The sequence below is a fragment of the Hippocampus comes genome, unplaced genomic scaffold (assembly GCF_001891065.2).
Source record: "Hippocampus comes isolate QL1 unplaced genomic scaffold, H_comes_QL1_v1.1 scaffold14, whole genome shotgun sequence".
Classification (NCBI taxonomy): domain Eukaryota; kingdom Metazoa; phylum Chordata; class Actinopteri; order Syngnathiformes; family Syngnathidae; genus Hippocampus; species Hippocampus comes.
The window spans coordinates 2,249,479-2,268,066 of record NW_017805839.1 but is presented as its reverse complement, the minus strand read 5'-3'; the positions used below and the strand labels follow the sequence as shown (position 1 = coordinate 2,268,066).

General features: G+C 41.8%; 1 protein-coding gene across 4 annotated transcripts in view; it reads left to right on the top strand.

Annotated features, from left to right (window-relative positions):
• The first annotated feature begins 3,539 nt into the window (after positions 1-3,539).
• The window catches only part of LOC109526635 (plexin-B1-like), a 69,336-nt gene continuing 54,287 nt past the window's right edge, over positions 3,540-18,588 (top strand). For 2 of the 4 annotated variants that reach the window (XR_002170386.1, XM_019888038.1), the window contains exon 1: positions 3,540-3,869. The gene's annotated coding sequence lies outside the window, so the exon portion shown is untranslated. The remainder of the gene's footprint in view (positions 3,870-18,588) is intronic. The other 2 variants (XM_019888039.1, XM_019888040.1) reach the window with 2 other exon arrangements.

Genomic DNA, 18,588 nt, shown 5'->3' with positions numbered 1-18,588 from the left:
GGGTGTAGGCGTGTGTGTAGGCAGGGGTGTGTGTGTGTGTGTGTGTGTGTGTGTGTGTGTGTGTGTGTGTGTGTGTGTGTGTGTGTGTGTGTGTGTGTGTGTGTGTGTGTGTGTGTGTGCGCACAAAGGTGGGCATCGTCAGTCCGGTGAGTCCGTCAGTGAGCTGCCGTCAGTATTTCAGGTCTGCCCAGTCCGTCTGAGTTCTCAGTAACAACCAATCGGTGTCCAGTACGGACTTAACGATACTATGTCACACGCAGCCACATACAGTAAGAAATCAAAAAAATGTTGTCTTCCTTTGAGTCCCACATACCCCGATGACGTGTTGTCAGAGATGTTCGCTCAGACAGTTGAACAGACTCAGGAAGAGATTGTCTTTGCTGCCGGCAGGAGACGCAGTTTTCTATGAAGCCACTCCGGGTGCGCTTCTCAACTGACACCTGATCTCTGCAGCCTCTGCCGGCTTTTTATTGATCGTAAATGCAAATTACAAGTGATATATCAGAAAAACACTCCCTTCTTCATTTACATGTCACGCCTCTCAGCCCAGCCCACCGATACGCCCCTCAGTGGGCACCTGGAGGCCAAAACATCTCTTGGTACAAACAATGGATACCTTGTTACTTTCAATGGGTAGATTTCGCATGAATTGAGATACTGTAACAAACTCAAGGACATCTTATCGTGCTGCCCACCCGAAGTTGAACCTTCCTGTCTGCACTATCAAGTTGGCCCTTTTTTCTGGGTGCTCTAAAGCTGTATGAACACACGCGTTCGAGGTGAAATAAGCATGCAACAAAATGAAACATTTCAACATGATAACTTTGAATTTGTCTATACTCTATCACGTGTCCCGTATTGTTTTTATGTCGATTGTTTTAATTTAAATTTTTCTTTATTTGGCTGTGTGTCAGCCGGCCTGTGCGACGCCAATGTGCAACCTGGAAATTATGTTGTCGACGCTGATTGGCTGTCAGGAACAGTGACAGACTGACGGACCACCCGTCAGACTAACAAAATGCCCACGTCTGTGTATAAATAAATCCACCCACACTTATTATTATTGCGAAAGAAATTCAACTTGACTTCCTGAGTGAAATTCGATCATTTCCTACAGTGGTTTCGAAATCACTGACATCGATCCCACAAAGCCACAGGTCCAAAACCTCATTGCTCACACAAAACCAACTGAACCCTACATATGAGCAAGCACCAGTCAATGAAGGCAATAGAAAAATCAGAAGACACCTTGAACAGATTCAAGACTCAGTGTTGGGGGAGGGGTGGCCATGCACCTTGACCAGTTGTGTTGACATGTAGCGCTCGAGAGGGACAGAGGTTAGTGGGTGAGAAAGAGGATAGATGGAGGGATTATCATTTTTTATTGTTTATCAAGAAGGATGTGATTGTGATGAGCATAAGTAATGGCTTTACTCCAGCTGAATGAAATACAGCAAATGTAAATGCAAATGAATTGAACTCATGTTACCTGCACCACTACACCACCAGTGACCACTGTAGGGTGCATGTGAAGAGGGTCAGGCATCTAAAAAGTGTATCTTGTTTTCTAAAGATCTCTCTAAGTGTCAGATTCACTCATTCACGGTCCACAGATAGAACACTATCATTTCATGACTGAATCCCCTCTTTTAGTGTGCTTTTTTTCGGTTGCCTCTGGGTTAATGTGTCTGCCCAAGGGTCCATAAAGCTAGTAAAAGTCGTATTTACAACGGTGCACAGTATAGTGGACATTTATTATCTTGCGAGCATAAAAATTAATCATAAACTTGCTGTTATGCATGAGTGAAAATGTGCATGATCATAAAATAAAAATTCAAGTCACAGGTGGACATCCTGAGGTGGAGCCTGTCTCAGCTGACTTTGGGAAAGAGGTGAGGTACACACTGATCGTAGGTCATATATAGAAAACCACCCAAACTCTCGTTCACGTCTCGTTCAGTTTAGATGCTTCATTGAACCTAAAATTCATGTCTTTGGAATGTTGGAAGAAGTCAAAAGACCTGGATAAAACAAAACAAAACAAAACAAAACAAAACAAAACAAAACAATGAAAGAGTATTTTATTTTCACTCAACGAAAATTAACATTTCTGGCCGGCACAGGGAGACCACAAGCAATCTTAGTGACAATACTGTGACGGACAACTATGGATTTTCAGTGGCAAGGAAAAAAAAACAAAACAAAACAATGAACTAGTACTGTAGTTCATTTTCACTCAACGAAAATTAAAATTTCTGACCAGCAGAGGGAGCCCATAAGCAATCTTGATAATGACAGCATACAAGAAGCTCTTCTTTTTTAAATCAGTTTAGAATCCTTAGAAAGTGGGAATTTACTGGCCGGGGGTTAATGGCTTCCATTTCATGCTAATTACCCTGAATAAGTAAAACCTTTTTACTCTAACGATTTATTAGTCACCAAACAATACTACGTGTACAAATGTTTACCATATTATGTGGGGGAAAAAATAATCACTTTACTTTTTTTAATTGATTTTGTTTTTTGTGTTTTTCATTTTTATATGAACCTAGAAGCCCATGATGAGGATAAAGTAGCCATTCAGACAAAAGTCAAAACATAAACAGATCCCATTGACCCTTTCAAAATATAAGACTTCAGTGGTGGGCACTGCCTATTGACCAGTTGATTTCTTTTTTTTTCTTTTCTTTTTACAACATGTTATTCGTGATTCCACCCTGTTTTGTGTAGTAGTGTGTAATGGAAAATTCAAAAGTAGTATACATTTAGGATAAATGGAAATATATTAAAAATATAGCTTTAAATCCCAGGGAAAAATACAAATACTCACTGTAAAAATAAGGCGACATTCACAATTGTATGTATATAATAAAACAAAATATAATTCAAAGCTTTGACAAAAAAAATATTAATTTCCACATGACTTATCCTTTTCATGGGCACATGAAGCTGGAAGCTATCCCATCTGACTGGGCGCCAACACCCTGGAATGGTCACCAGGGAATTACAGGGCACCTATAAAGCCAGAAAAACCTTCCCACTCACATTCACACCATTAATTACTGAGTGGGGAGTTCAACTCATCTGCCTCTTACGGGAATCAAGCGAGAGAACCATTAATCAGTGACAACACAAAATACAATATAATATGCAATACAATGTAGTATATATTTTAATTTTAATCTAGGATAGGCTTTCTCATGACAATATAAGGACAAGTGGTACATAGAAGATTAACATTGTGGTGTAGTTTTAATCTTAATATGATTAAACGAAGTTGTTCTTCAGTCTGATTCAAGATATTCAAGATACGCATTAAAACGAAAAACTCATTTGTCAAGTCTCTTTTCTGTCTCTGCTATTGGAATATGTGTTTGCGTTTGATACGGTGTAGTATTTTATTAATGCGGCGTCACATTGTGTGCAACAGCCAACAACACCGTTTCTGCTAAAATACGTGGCCTCTGTCGTCGTTAGTTTTATTTTGGTAGCAAGAAATGTAGTTTCCTGTCCCGTCCCATCATACTACGTCTGCCTTTATGCAGCTTCATGCACCTCACTGAGGCTGGACAGTAGACGCTCAGAACATTGCAACCTGCTTGACGAAAAGACTTAGCTTTGGTTTCTGATTAAACGCACGTAATCTTACACACTTTTCGGACACTGGAGTTGTTTTCCCACATTTTAGCCAGTGACCCGTCGTACTATCTCAAAATAGTCATAATAATAACCAGAATAAAAACAATAAAACTGAGGCGCAAAAGAGAGCCGCAACGTGCGTTTAGGTGGATCTACTTCGCTGGTTGTGTCTCGAAGTGAGAAGTGAGCCGTCTCAACATCCTGGAAAACCACCTTGGGCCAAATTATAGGTAAGTTAAACGAAGGAGTTCTTAAAGAAAACAGTAACTTGTAGAAACGGTATTTACCAATTTCCCAACTCTTGAAATCGAGATTGCATTGTTTGTGTGTTTGGGTAGTTCTTTCCCGTCATCTGCAACACCTGTTTGACATGTTTGATTAAGTTTTATTTATTTATTTTTGAGTATGCGTTTTCCCACCGGCCCCTCAAAACAAATGGCATTATTGTTATTGCATCTTTCGCAGTCTCGTTTGCTTGGCCATCTTGTGCTCACACATCCCTGGATGGACTCCCTCTTTTGTCAGCTGACAAAGGAATGCAGCAGGCGCGTGCACCAAACGCCAAATGCCTTCTGCCTTGTTTCACCTGCTAACAGTGTCCGCCGCACATGTGCACAACTGCTCCGCTGACGCCTCAGTTGCACTCCCAGAAATCACATTTGACTTGCTGGTTGTTATAGTACAGCACGTGAAGTTTGAGTCTTTTCACCTTTGCAATTTGGAAAGTATGCCCCTTGGATGAATCATGTGACCACTTGTTTAATTTTGCCTCTTCCGTCAGAGGTGTGAATCACAGTCAGAGGCAAAGGCCACTGATGTAAATTCCAATCAATATACCGTAAATATTGGAAAAGCAACTCCATCACTATCCATGCAGTTGAGGACAGAAAACTTGAAGAAACTCTCTTCTCAGTAAACAACACATTTTTATTATCCATTCGTCAGTTTGATGCTCATTGTATTTGTTTGGGCAGCTGGTGAGCTGGTGCCTGTTCCAGCTGAATTCGGGCAAGAAGGGGGCTACACTGTGGACTGGTCGCCAGCCAATGCCAGGACGTACAGAGAAACAACCATTCATAATCACATTAACACCTACAGCCACGGACAATTTATAGCAGGGGTGCCAAGCTTGTTTTTTTTTTTTAATCTTGTAGTGTGCCAAGGTTTGGTTTTAGGGTCACGGTTAAGTCCACATTGTGTCGAGCAATGGGGGGGGGGGGGATGCAAACAACTGCTGTAACTTTTTTTTTTTGCCTATGGATGTGCCTCATATTTAAAATTAAACACCTTTAAATCTTTTTTTTTTAAGAAAATTGAAAAATTTATAGTTTAATTATTTATGTGAAATGAATGATATCGCCAAATCCACCAATATCAGTTGGAACACTGAATGACAAAGTATCTGTTATTGTTTTGGCTCCTTTTGAAATGCCTGGAAGTGGCTGTTCAAATAATGCTGGACATTTCATTTGTTAGTAAAAAAAAAACAACATATGGCCATGATGTCAACTTGACAGAAGCTGATCTGCTCTGTTTGTTTACCAACTCTGCATGTGACTAGAGAGCAAGGCAATTACACGTCTTGACCCTCACCTCATATGTTCTGTGTGAGATCTCCAATAATTGCCCCAACCTATGACATAATAGACTCTGCTTTTGGCTATGACCACATTGCTGGCTAATTTTGAACAGAACACAAGGAACACTTGTATCAAGCTTGCGCGGGGCCACTGTCAGAATATAAATGACATGGTTGGCCGAATCTCTCCTGCGAGCCTTGAGTTTGATGACTATGATTTTTCACTTTGTCAAAAATGCACGGTTTTGGAATGTGGAACAGTGGGAGGAAGTTGTTGAAAACTCTCACAAGCACAGACCGAATCTGCAAACTCCACAGAGACCCGGAACCTCTCGTGAGGCAGACCACAGCACCTAAGCATACTTTTCACAAAGGAATTGACGTTCTCTTTGACAACGGATCGTATAAAAGCATTTCAACAAAGCTCAAGATGCTACTGAAGTATTGCCTTCAAATTTGACGTTGTACTCTGAACAATTCAATGGTTAAATGTTAAATGTAATCACCAAAACGTATTCAGCAAAATGAGACACTTTACGCTCATATCAAAATACTTTGTTCCTTATCAGAGTTTGTCAGCCCGTGGTTTATTCTTTCAAACTAGTATGAGAGGCAAAACAAAATGGCAACGCGTTTAAACATATTTTCAGCCATAGTAAGACAGTCTTGACAGTAAACGCAGGAGAACATCATTCACATAACACCCACCATCACCCATTATTCGTAGGTGTATTGAAGCTATAGTGAGAGAGATAATGAGATGTATAGCCAAAGCAATGTTTTGACCCACCACTCCTTCCCAACTTGGTCGTTAATTGAAACTGTGTCTCTGATGGGATGCTGTTGTCCCAGCTGTCCGGAAGTGGCTGCAGGTGAAGCTTGTAATCTATGCCTGTGAGCTTCTCACTGAGATGAGTGCTTTTATAGGAGCCAGATGCACTGATGGATGTGGTGGGGGGGCAGTTTGGTTTCAGCATTTAATGGCGAACCCTTGGCTTTCGTGCCCTCCGCGCAGTTTGTGGGCTCCATGGAGACAGCTGCAACACGGCGTTACAAACAAACAAACAAACAAACAAACAAAAAGGTGACATTTTGCCGTGCTCTGTTCTGACAATATTGAAAAACTCGCTGTGCTTTGCATTTCATCGCTCATAATGAGTCTGACCTGCTATCCATTTGAGATCTGTGTCGTTTGCATGCAATAGCCTTTGAAAGATGAAGGGCTCATTGGAATCCGAAGTTGCCTGCACTAAAAAAAAAAAAAAAAAAAAAAAAAAATCTCAAACAGGCCAAAAAAAAAGTGCCTTTTGTAGCATCGCCTTGATATGCTGTTCCCTTATATGCAGTCAAGAACGTGTCCATCCAGGTTATTTGGGGAGGCCCAAAGATTTATGGATTATGTCTCCTTTTACAAGCTTTGAAAAGATTCTTGTCCTGACATATGCCAACCCCGGAGTCTCCTCAGTCTGCCCTTTTCTCTGCTCCCTCGTGCTCAGGGTATTTGCAGCTTCCAGACATTCTTGGTTAGCTGGCCATCTGCTAACCGAGGGTCGCTTCCAGAAGTGCCGTATCACATTACCCGCCCTTGACTTATTTCAAGGATTTGAATAAAAGCGTGCATTTTTTTTCGGCATCGTCGCGAGTGACTTTTGTGTGAGTTGGATTCAGATGCTCTCTGTCACGTTTGCCATTTCGGCTGCTTGGGTGGCGACCAGATATTTTCACATGAATATGACAATTGGCTCCTCCTCCTCCTCCTGTGCAGAGAGAGCTTTTCACATTATTCCACAGTGCAGTTGTCAATAGGTGGCATGCAGGAAATTGTTTGGTTACCATCTGGACCTCCAACCCCTTCGATACACTACACACACAGCAGTAGGTTGAAAGGCACTTCAACTGGCAGCTGGTCACTGAAAAGTGATGCTCCGCAGCTGAAACGACCACATTCGAGGCTTTTCAATGAATCATAATAAGTAAGACTGTGGAAGGTATGAACACAGTGGTTGACTGGCTCTTATAATTTCTAGTTGCCAAGTCGGACCGGCTGCCTTTGGGCAGCATCAGCGTAATCAATCACGAGGAATCCGAATGCGTTTGAAAAGAGACGCCGTGTAAACACTCCCGTGCATCTGTTCAATCTCAGGTGTTAGCGAGCGGCATGGCAAAATGTTTTTATGGCTCACCTTGTCAGGTGTTCCGTCTCTATCGTCAGGAAATCTATTTCGGCTTTGGGGAAAAGCTGTAGCCATTCTTCATATTGGAATTCTGGTGGTCATTGATCGCTCCGACTTGAGCGTTGTAGGCAATGTTTCAAGTCAACGTATAAATAATATGCTTCACTATTTTTTGAAGAGGGTAATTTAATTCGACCCAACAGACTGCTGTGCGCAAGTGAACACAGTAAGCAAGTCACCTTTACATCTCCAAAGCCCTAATAGCGTCACGGGGTTTAGCTGTTGGGGTGATTGAAGTAGGACTAGATCACGAAAGACAGCAGAAATATGCTTTCATTTTCAGTGATCTGCACAAAAAAAAAAAAAATTGTCCACCGCTGCCAGCATTTTATTTTTAAAAAAGTAAAAGTGATCGATCGGTTCTTGCATTGTGTTGATGGTGTTGAGGGTCTGTACTTCTCTTCAAAACAAACTGAAGAGGCAAGAATGGTCTTCGAGGAATGGGTGTCTGTGTGTGCGTATGTGTGTGTGTGTGTGGGGGGGGTACAGTTGAACCAACCATTGGAGATACGAAAACGCATTGTCAGTGAATGTTTTTTTTTTTTAATTCAACACGCAACAATAAAGTAAATGAAGGTCATCCATCAACATAAATTGCAATGATGTCAAAAAGTCGGCTGATGGTCTTGAGATAACTACGGTAATAATTGAAAACAGAATTTTCATTTTAACTTGATATTGTATCATGACGTGCCTGAAGTGGAATACAAATGGGTCATTCATTTTGTTGGTGAGCGCTCATTTGTCTCCCCCCCTTTCGCCAGGACCAATGAAACTGCATGGCAGAAGTCCTGATAAACAGCCATGACCAGTTGAAACTGAAAGTTTGAATATGTCCACCGTAAGCATGTGCATGTAAGATCTGGATATTAAAAGTAGTTTGGGCGTTAACCTAGCAGCCCTTGCCGCAGCTGGTGGTCTCGCATGCAGCATTCTTCTCTTCTGGGTGTTTGTGCTACCGAAGGGTGTGGGAGTGAAGAATTTGCTTTTGCTGGTGAGCGCTACCGTTGGCCACATCATTGCTGGTGAGATAAGGAACTCCCGAACCCCTATTTTCTTCCCGGGAACACTACAGCTCAAATAGTTGATTCAGATATATAAACACGACCGTATCTGCTCCCTTGATTGGATATGGAGCTTTAATTAAGCCTGTGAGGGTGTTTGGCTGACTCTCACATTGGCAGCCTCATGAATGCGTCTTTTCATGAGCAGCGAGCTTCCATCCGCTATACTTACATGCAAATCCCCAATAACCGCTCTTGCTGACTGTACACAAAGGAGCACGGCGAAAATCACTCACAGATGTAAAGGACTCGGTTGCAGACAGTCATTATTTGTCGGCGTTCCTTTCACTTTTGCGATCGGGCTTCTGTATTTTTAAGATTGAAAATCATTGCTTATCTGGGCAGTGTGATATGACCTCGATTGAGGAGAAAATCATAGCTTCGTTATTTCCTTTGGGACGGGGAGAGTAATGAATCTGTAAAGTGATAGTTCGGAATATGTCGAGATTATTGTGGAAAGTGGAGTACACTTAACTCTGTGTGAAGGAGAGCAGCGTGACTTCTGCCGTGGGAAGTTGCGCTCCGTTCACGCAGACCTTCACTATGGCAACATCTGCGGGCAGCATTCATCTGCGAGAACGCTGGCATTGAAACAGGAGCTCAGAACATCCCATTGCACATATTATTCGACGCGTTACCATCGAGTGATTTGTTTATTTCACCCCGTGTGGCGATCGTGGACGTTCTTTCAAATGAACATTCTCAGCTCATAACTGGATTACTTTCTAGCAACATTAGCGCTGCTATGCCCTTGTAAAATTTAAATAATCTAAAATGGGGGTGTCAAATTCATTTTTTGTCGCGGGCCATTTTGGAGTTGCGTCTTCCCTCGGAGGGCATTATGACAGTGGAACCACAACAGTGTTTCATCGTCTCAATGCATTATGACTTGCAAACAACAAATTCATGGTTTACTAGTCAAGTCAACTAAAATAGTTTATTCAATTATTGTTCAACTGAGTGAGTGTAAAGAGGGTCACAAAGTTATTGCAAAATAAAATAAATAAAATCTCAGCGTTCTTTATTACACATGACAATTTGACATTTCGGTAGAGATTTTAGCAAGGATCATGCAAGTTGATACACGTGAATTGCATTCGCGGGCCACATAAAATCATGTGGTGGGCCAGATCTGGCCCCCGGGCCTTGACTTTGACACCTGTGATCTAAACTGTACACATTGTAACAGATGGTCTGTCATCGGTAAACAAAAAAACTGTGAAACAAATGTTACTTCAGGACCACCTGGACAAATACAAAAAACTAGTCTCTAAGGTGTTGTTCATGTAATGAAGTCCTGCTCAGTCTATGCAAATCTTTTGGTGTTTCTGCTGGTCTGACCACTGTGCCATCAAATTTTAGAAGAGACTCCGTTTTCTATTCGTTCAATTAATTTTCCTATTTTTTTTTTAATCTAATGCAACATGAGCAAGAGTAAACCTGAGCAATGTAATCCACTTTTCAAAAATAATCGGTTTACAGCAGGACAAAAGAAGGAGTAAGAGGAGGGTGTGGTTCTGTTGTAAGGAAGCAGCCCTAAGGCCCAACACGTGCTTTTGCCTTTCCACCAGCTTTTGTCCCTGCGCCCAGCTCTCGAGAGACCCTCAGTTCAGCCAATAACATAGACCTCTGAAACAAAACCCTCACCATTCTAACACTCTCGATACAGCACACAGTATATTCACTAACAAGTGATCCGCTCTTCATTGTCCTTTCTGATGTTTCTTAAAATCAGAGAAGGAATCCAAATGAATGACTTTGGCAAATCGTGCCGTCTTGCTATGAAAAAATGTTCGTCGCAATTGAATTTGCTTTGACTGACGGTAATCAAGAACTGGCTTTAACAGTAATTAAGAGCAATCCATGGTTGTGCTGTGTCTGCACTTGAGCCCCCTTCAGTCATTTCCCCATGCGAGCTCAGTTGCCAGAAGCCAGAAACGTAAACCTGCTTCCCCCTAAGCCTTTGGCCCTAATACCAACTGACAAACCCCGGGACAGTTGCTTTTGCAGAGCTATGCCGGCGATCAGACTGACTCACAGCTGGAGAAATCTGTTCAATCAAGAAGTACGCTCATTGCATTTTTATGACGCGGTGGCTTCGGCAGCTGTCGGTCACATTCATTGCAGCGCATCAATGACACTCCCCTGCTATACAGACATCAAAATGACTTAGGTTTTCTACCAAGCATCACCGGTAGTCATTGTAATCAATAAAATTTGCACAAGTGTCAAGATAAAATCCTGGGAATGAATTGATCAGGCAAACCCAGCTCAACGGCTTTATTCTCCTGTCAGTATAGCGAATGGATTTAGGATTACGTGTTTGTACACATCCAAAGCGGGACTTTAGGCCACTGCTAAGTCTGCTCCACTGAAAGCTGACTTTGGTGCCCGTAGGCGCTTGCTATTATGACGAGGTTCATTTGATCCTTGTGTTTATTAGCAGCCAAGGGGATTGCAAGCATCAATCCGAGATGCAGTAAAATAGTACATTGTTCGAATCTCTCGGCTGCTCACGAGAAAAGGATGAAGAAGTTATCCTCCTCCCTCAGGGCCACACTGTCTTGGATCCTTGTTTTAAAAAAAAAAAAAAGGCTCCTGATGTTAAGTCTGGCTGGTCATTCATGTTCGCCGAGATGCAGTAAAATAGTACATTGTTCGAATCTCTCGGCTGCTCACGAGAAAAGGATGAAGAAGGTATCCTCCTCCCTCAGGGCCACATGTGTCTTGGATCCTTATGAAGAAGAAAAAAAGAGGCTCCTGATGTTCAGTCTGGCTGGCCATTCATGTTCTTGTTATTGGAGCTCTACATTTAGTTTTGGGGTGTTGTTTTTATGGAGTGATAAACATTGCCCTTGTAAAAAGTCTTGTTTGTTCTTGTACTTCCTGTAAAATACGCTGACTAGAAAGACTAGTGTTTCCGCAACTGTTGGGGTTGTATTTAATTGTAGCTGTTTATCAAATAAAGCAGTCGACAATTTTCCCTTCTTGAGAGGATTATTGTAATGTTTACATTAGAGAATCAGCTTATGCTGTGCTTTTTTTTTTTTACGCTGTGATGTTGAGGGGGGGAATAAAACCCTCCTAAATCTCCCACTGATGAACAAAAAAAGCAGTCCAGAAAGTCATAACGTTGACGATTATACTATAAAACCTGCAGGCTGCCCACCACCCAGAACCCTCCTAAATCTCCCACTGATGAACAAAAAAAAAGCAGTCCAGAAAGTCATAACGTTGACAATTAAACTATAAAACCTCCAGGCTGCCCGCCACCCAGTATGAAATCAACACACACGGGTTTTTCACGGGTTTTGTGGTATCTCAGCCACTGCCTTAATTGAAAGAAAAAAAAAAGACGCTTTTTAGGTTGTTTGTTTTCAAACACAAAAATTCAATGCAACACTCATTTAAATTAAAGTACATGAGGGAGAAACGCAAGTGCCAGCAGAATAAGAGCCGCCCCCATGCAACTGATGCGGATAGAACTGCTTGCGCGGCAAACGCTGATAGTGCTTCCAGCGCTGCTCGCGCCGCACAACAGTTAAATTTTTTTAGTGCCATTAATTGCCAGTTGGTTATATCAGGACAATGTCTTATTGTTGTCGTCGAAAGCAACAGTGACGCCAATAAATGACATCCCAAACACAGTGCGTATAATGAGTCAAGTCAACCGTGAGGCCGAGAGACACGCTGCCGGGAACAACTTCAAAATAAAAGCGTAACAAGGCATCGATATCCATTTTTAAAAATTTAGTAATTCAGGTTTGTTTTGAAGTTTGCCTTCTTACTGTGTTGTCGGAGTCTGACTGTCATGTACAGCATCAACAATTGTTGCTGCAGTTATCTTGACTTCTTCCTGACAGGGTATATGTAAATATGGGGGTACTCGAGGCAAAAAAATCCCTGGAGCATTTTTTTTTTTTTTTTTAACGAGCTACTCGCATTACTCGAGGACCAATTTCAGCCCTGGAATATTATGCATGGTTCTCTGTGTTTACACTGTATGTCAATCCTGCAAATGAATAATGATCTGTCCAAGATGATTGTACCTTTTGTCCCGAGTCAGCCTAGTCTCCACTTTCCTTATTGGAAATTGTGGTTAATATCATCCTGATGTCGTTCCTGCATTATTAGTGTTGCATTCCACTTCCCCATGAACTGCGGTTCAACAGGAAATACTTATCCCATTTAGTTTGAAACATATCTGGCAGACTGGTATTGAACCTGAAAAGTGGCTTTAAATTACAAATTTTTCAGGTCCGTGGGATCTAACTACGTATATTCAGTTTGTAAGTGCCTGTCTTGTTTTATTAGATGGAGAGAGAGTAACTATAAGGGAGACCAGGATACTTTTCCACAGTCAACAACAGTTACAACCATTTGGTCAACGACTTTAGCCTATGGCAAGTGTAGCTCAGGAAAAAAAATCACAAGTTGAGAACCACTGCTTTACACAACAATGCCTGATTTTCATGAAGTTCTTGCTGCCTGAGGGATCAAAGGTCACTGGCTTTCAGATTTTTTATTTTTGTTGCCTTGTCGTTTACGTGCAGACATTTCTCCAGATTCTCTGAATCTTTTGATGATATTATGGACCTTAAATAATGAATACCCTTTACACTTCTGTGACCGTTGATTTCGAAAACAAGGGAAGCTGTGAGGTGCAAGTGCAACACAGCTTTTATTATTGTATTACCCTCTTCATTCTTCTTTAACCCCTTTGCAATGCAGGTACACTTCATGTACACCTGACATGCGTTGTGTTGCAAAAACAAATGCATGCCATGCATGGGTTTTAAACCTGTGGCATGCATTCGTTTTTACAACACAACGCATGTCAGGTGTACATGAAGTGTACCTGCATTGCACGGGGGTTTTAAAGTTGTTTCATCCTTTTTCATTTCCACTGGAACTAGCATAGGAAGTGTCATGAATTGTTTGGACAGCTAAAACTGACTCCAACGAATCGGACGCTCATTGCAAATGACACCTAAATGTTCCAGTCGACTTCATGATCTTCTCGGCTCTAAACAGATGTTAACGGCTCACTGTGTTTCTATCTCCTGGTGGGGTCCTGCGCCTTCCACCCGAATGAACGCCATGCTTATTATTCTAATATCATGCTTTCACATGAAGGTGGATGACAGAAGCTTGAAAAATAGAGCAGAAGTTGCTTTTATAGTGTGTGTGTGTATGTTTACACTTGCTAGAGGGTAATTTTGCAGCTGGACAAACAGTCTTGATTCAGTTGCTGATCCACTAGAAGACCGCTCGGTAACAAAGCAAAAAGTGAATGATTTTTTTCAGGATTTTGCTAATTGCCAGTGGCCCGACCGAATGATGTGTGATTGGTTGAAAATGTAGTGACAGTGGAGAACAAACCACTTTTCTCCTTATGCCTTGCCAGCCAGTTTAGAAGGTAAGTACCGTCCTGTAGGACCATGCAAACAACACGGGCAGTGCCAATTGCTCATTTGAGTCTATGCTGCGGACTGCAAAAAAACAAAAAACTGCCCTCTGGATGCCGAATTGAAATGAGTAACCGGAATCACTGAAATTCAAATGATACCCAAACCTATGCCAAAAAGTACTAAGTCAGGGTAGTACCCACTTAACATTTGAAATCAAACTCTTTGCTCGTTCACGATAGCCAAGGGACTGCAACAATAATTCATCACGTATCGCCTTATCCATCTTGCTTTTGTTCTCGGGCGAAATGAAATTTCCTCTCCCCCTCATCCTCATGAGCCAAACCTTGACAGGCCACATTTGTAGACCTCTCGTTCCTCCTTCTGACCCACCCAGCTGCCATTTGTTGCGTTTTTTTCATTTTTTCCCCCCCTCCCGGGTGCTCAGTTTGACCCCAGTTGCCCTTGACACTTACATTTGTGTGGCGTCAGCCAATCAATAGAAACTACTATGGCCCAGTGTCAGATGTTGAGCCCACTAATTGAAACCTACAACAAGCCACAGCAGACGACAATGAACATTTTTTCGGCACATGTATGTGTCAGAGTGATGAATGAGGAGTATAGAAAATCTGCCACATTCACACGGCGATCTCTTGTCGTGAGCCTTTGTCGGGAATGCAAAGCAACAACAAAACAATCCCGACAACCGTTCGAATGAGTTGTTACGTTGTGATTAGGAGCATGTCTTTTTCTTTCTTCGAAACAGATGAAATGAAATCAAAGTCCAAAAGTTGGCTACAATACACTTTCATTGGATGCATTTTTTTCAATGTTTTCCATCAAGTGATGCAAAAAACACTGCATATGTTTATTTATGTTCCTTACTTTACATTTGTCTTGTTTAAAAGAAAGGCTTTTATTGACATCAACTGCCTTCTTCAACTACTATTGGTCAACTCGCCATTATTTTGGTGTGCATCACTCCCAAGGACGACACTGGTGTTGCTGAGAAATTGTGATTCAAATTCAATTGTAAATAAATATCCTGGCTGTCTCGCCATCTTATTTGGACTCCTCAAAATGCGATTCCCTATATTCTCCTGCGTGTATGGTTAAAAGTCAATGAAAAGGTTTGCTGGCTTACTGCACACGATATACTTATTTGTATGCACATTTGTTTTGAACACGGATGAAGATCAAAATGGTGAACGCAAAAGCGTGTCGCGCTTATTCAGATTTAATATACCAAATGCCTTTTCCATAGCAGAGTCCCCCACACCCCCCAAAGTGTGAATGTCACACCGTTGTCATTGGACAGTGACAATTTTATACAGGGTTCCTGTGAGAATACTTTGAACGGTGTAAAACGCAGTTCTCTCGACGAAATGATTTCACTCGACATGAATGCTATTAACATCTTTGCTGAAGTTAAATGAAAAGACCAATATTGATTTTGTTGCATTGAACGCAAAAAGGGAAAGGCCTGGTTTCAAAGATAACATAATTAATCCGAAACATCACTCAGACTCTTCTCATTAATAATGCATCTGTGAGCATCGGTTCTGACATTGAGCGTGCATCCAAGCCTTGATTCAAATATTCAACCTTCATGCCAGGCGACGGTCGGAGCCAGTCCGACTGCTTTCTCAAGTCGCCTGACATAATTACATGGACATGCTCTTCATCTTCTGCTGAAGTGTTTGTATTTGATGATCCATAAACAGTTTTGTATTATTAAAATGTTTTAAAAAATGGTCATACTTGCCTAGCCTCAGATTTACAGTTTCCATTAATTTTGTTGTAACAATAAAATGATTAATTAATGTCACTTAATATTTTATAAATGACACTTTAACCCTTTCATGCACAAATAATGATAACCTGTAACCTGATAACCTGCGAAGCTGTCCATTGTAGTAACCGCCGTCCCTGAAAGGGTTAAATTGGTATGGAATGTGTAGCGAGTGAGTCACCACTCCACAAGGCTTTTTAAAATTAAAAAAAAATATATATATTTTTTGCTCCTTTTATCACAAAACAAAGTGAAAGTATACCAAATATTTTGTTTTACTTATGCAGTTCTATATGAAATGTCACAGTGTAAACTAAAGTAGGCTTACTTTATTAAAAAAAAAAAAATCACGGTAATTCCCCCCCTCCATTGAGCTGAACATTTGCACTTTCCAAAATATTTTTTTATTTTTCTTCAATGTTTTTCTTCCCTGTTTCTTACCCTGTTTTAGTTAAATCCCCCAGGTATGATCAATCATTGATGATCCCAGGTGTCCGAATGCCTCATGGGACCTTCTAATTTGCTTGCCAGTCCTTATGTAGACTGCTCCACATGAAGTGTCTCTCTCACTCACACACACACACACACACACACACACACACACACACACACACACACACACCTTCTGCATCCCAGCCCCTCCTCGCTTTTCAAGATCAGAGTTAAACCATATTGCTCTCCCAAATCTCCCTCTCTCACTTTGGCTCTTTCTTATCTCTGCTCACCTGCTCTTCCCCCCACTGGACGAGAGGAGCGGAGGCCTCATTTAAAAAAGCAGCGGGGTTCCCTAAGCCATTAGCCATATTAGTGTTGGGTCCATGCCCATGCCCTTCTCGAACAAAGACGTCTTGATGCTCGGTGGATGCAGTTTGGTTGGAATTTGTCAGGCCTGACTGATTTGTTGGGCTACAGCCTGTTGGAAACGTCGTCTGGCAGTGCGGCCGTCTGATCATACGGCTGTTTTTGATGCTTTCACGTTCATGATCAATCTATGACATCAGCTAAGAGTGTTGGACGTACTTATAGCCCTTTCGGGGGCAGCGGTTACGACAGTGGACAGCATATCATGTTATCAGGTTACAGGGTGCATGAAAGGGTTAAGTCAGGAGAGGCCAACTACAGCCGCAGCGACACTGCCGGCCGGGGATTCATTTTAAAGAGATGACTGGTAAATGAAAAGGGTGTTGTCTTTGTGATTAATGACATCCAGAATCCTCTGCCTGCTTTCGTGCAGGTTTTATCAGGCGCTTTTAACCCTTTGACAACATCTCCTTGGTCTCCGGATGACAATCACACACCTCTGAGCTTTGACACCACCAAGCTCCTCTCATCAATCCTCTTTAATTCATTATTATTATTATTATTTATTATTAGTTTTTTTTTTGCCAACGATTCAGATAGTGGGAGTGTTACTACATTGAGCGTGCATGTGCGTGTGTGTGTGTGTATGTGTGTGTGTGTTGCAGATTGAACAAGATGGAGAGAGCGCAGTCTATTAAGCGTTTGACAGTTGAAGACCTCCCACTCAAAAACAACCTGCTTAGATTGTCCTCCCTCTTCCAGACCAAGGAAGCCGAGGAGGGTGGAAGCTGAGTTTTGAAGGCGTGTCCCTGGGGGCGTTCTTTTACTTACTAATGAAGCTGTCTGTCACTCAGCTTGCTGACAGAAAGCCGGAGTGTCACACCCACCCGCATCCACCCCAAAATGCCACTCGTTTGTTCAATAGCGAAACTCATTTATCAGAACATGCAAAGTGGCTTTCATCATTTAGCCCCGACATCACATCCATTGGGATGTTTTGTGATGGTGGCGAACCAGAACATTATTATTCACTCATCCTATTTTCATTCACCTTACATCCTGTCTTTCTCTGTCATCTTTGAATTTTTAAAGCCTTATATTTTCGATGGCTTTCAAGCTCTTCTTCACGACCTTTTGGTAACGCCGGCCGGCCTGAAGCTCTCTCATTGTGATTGAATAGTTTACGTCGCGGGTGTCAAACTCAAGGCCCGAGGGCCAGATCCGGCCCGCCGCATCATTTTCTGTGGCCCGCGAAAGCAAATCAGACCTGTCAAGTTCTACGATGATTGCTAAAATCTGTACCAAAATCTCAACTTCTCTTATCTAATAAATAAGTGAGATATTGTAAGCATTTTCTTATTGCCAAATCTCTCATTACAGTAACTTAAACAATAGTTGAATAAACCGTGATTCTAGACTTCTTTGTATGGTTTTAGTCATAACAGCGCACCAATGTAAACGCTAACTAAAATGTGGCCGTGACAAAAATGGGTTTGACACTCCTGGTTTACGTAGTTGCTTGTGTAGGTTCATTCCTAGCATAATTTCAAAATTACACACTAGAATTTCATGATGCTTGTCCACAAAGTATGAAAAAAAAATACTGTCAACCATGGGAGCTGGAGAATATTTACCTAAAGGACACGGGCATTCTGCCTCGGAAGAGGTCCGCTCTTCACTGAGTGCCCCACGTCATGCAGTGTTTCTCAACTCCCCCCAAATTTACAATTTTCATCATGTACGAGTGAAACCTTTTGGCACAAATATTCTGTCAATAATTGCTCCGTTGTTTTCAGATCATAAACCAATTGTTCTTCCCTCAAAATGCGACCACACTGCAACCAGGATGTATGCACCAGTAGCTTCCCAATAAGCCTTTGATGGCTGTAATGTACCAGCAACGCTGAGAGGTGACTTAGGAACACCGTCATCGGAGCTTTTCGAGGGATCCAGCAGGATTATGTCTGCATGGGTGCCCTGGCCTCAGATGAAACAATGTCTGAGATGACACACACTGTGTATGCCGGTAAACTGTTGTTCATTCCCGAGGCAAAAACATTTGACTTCT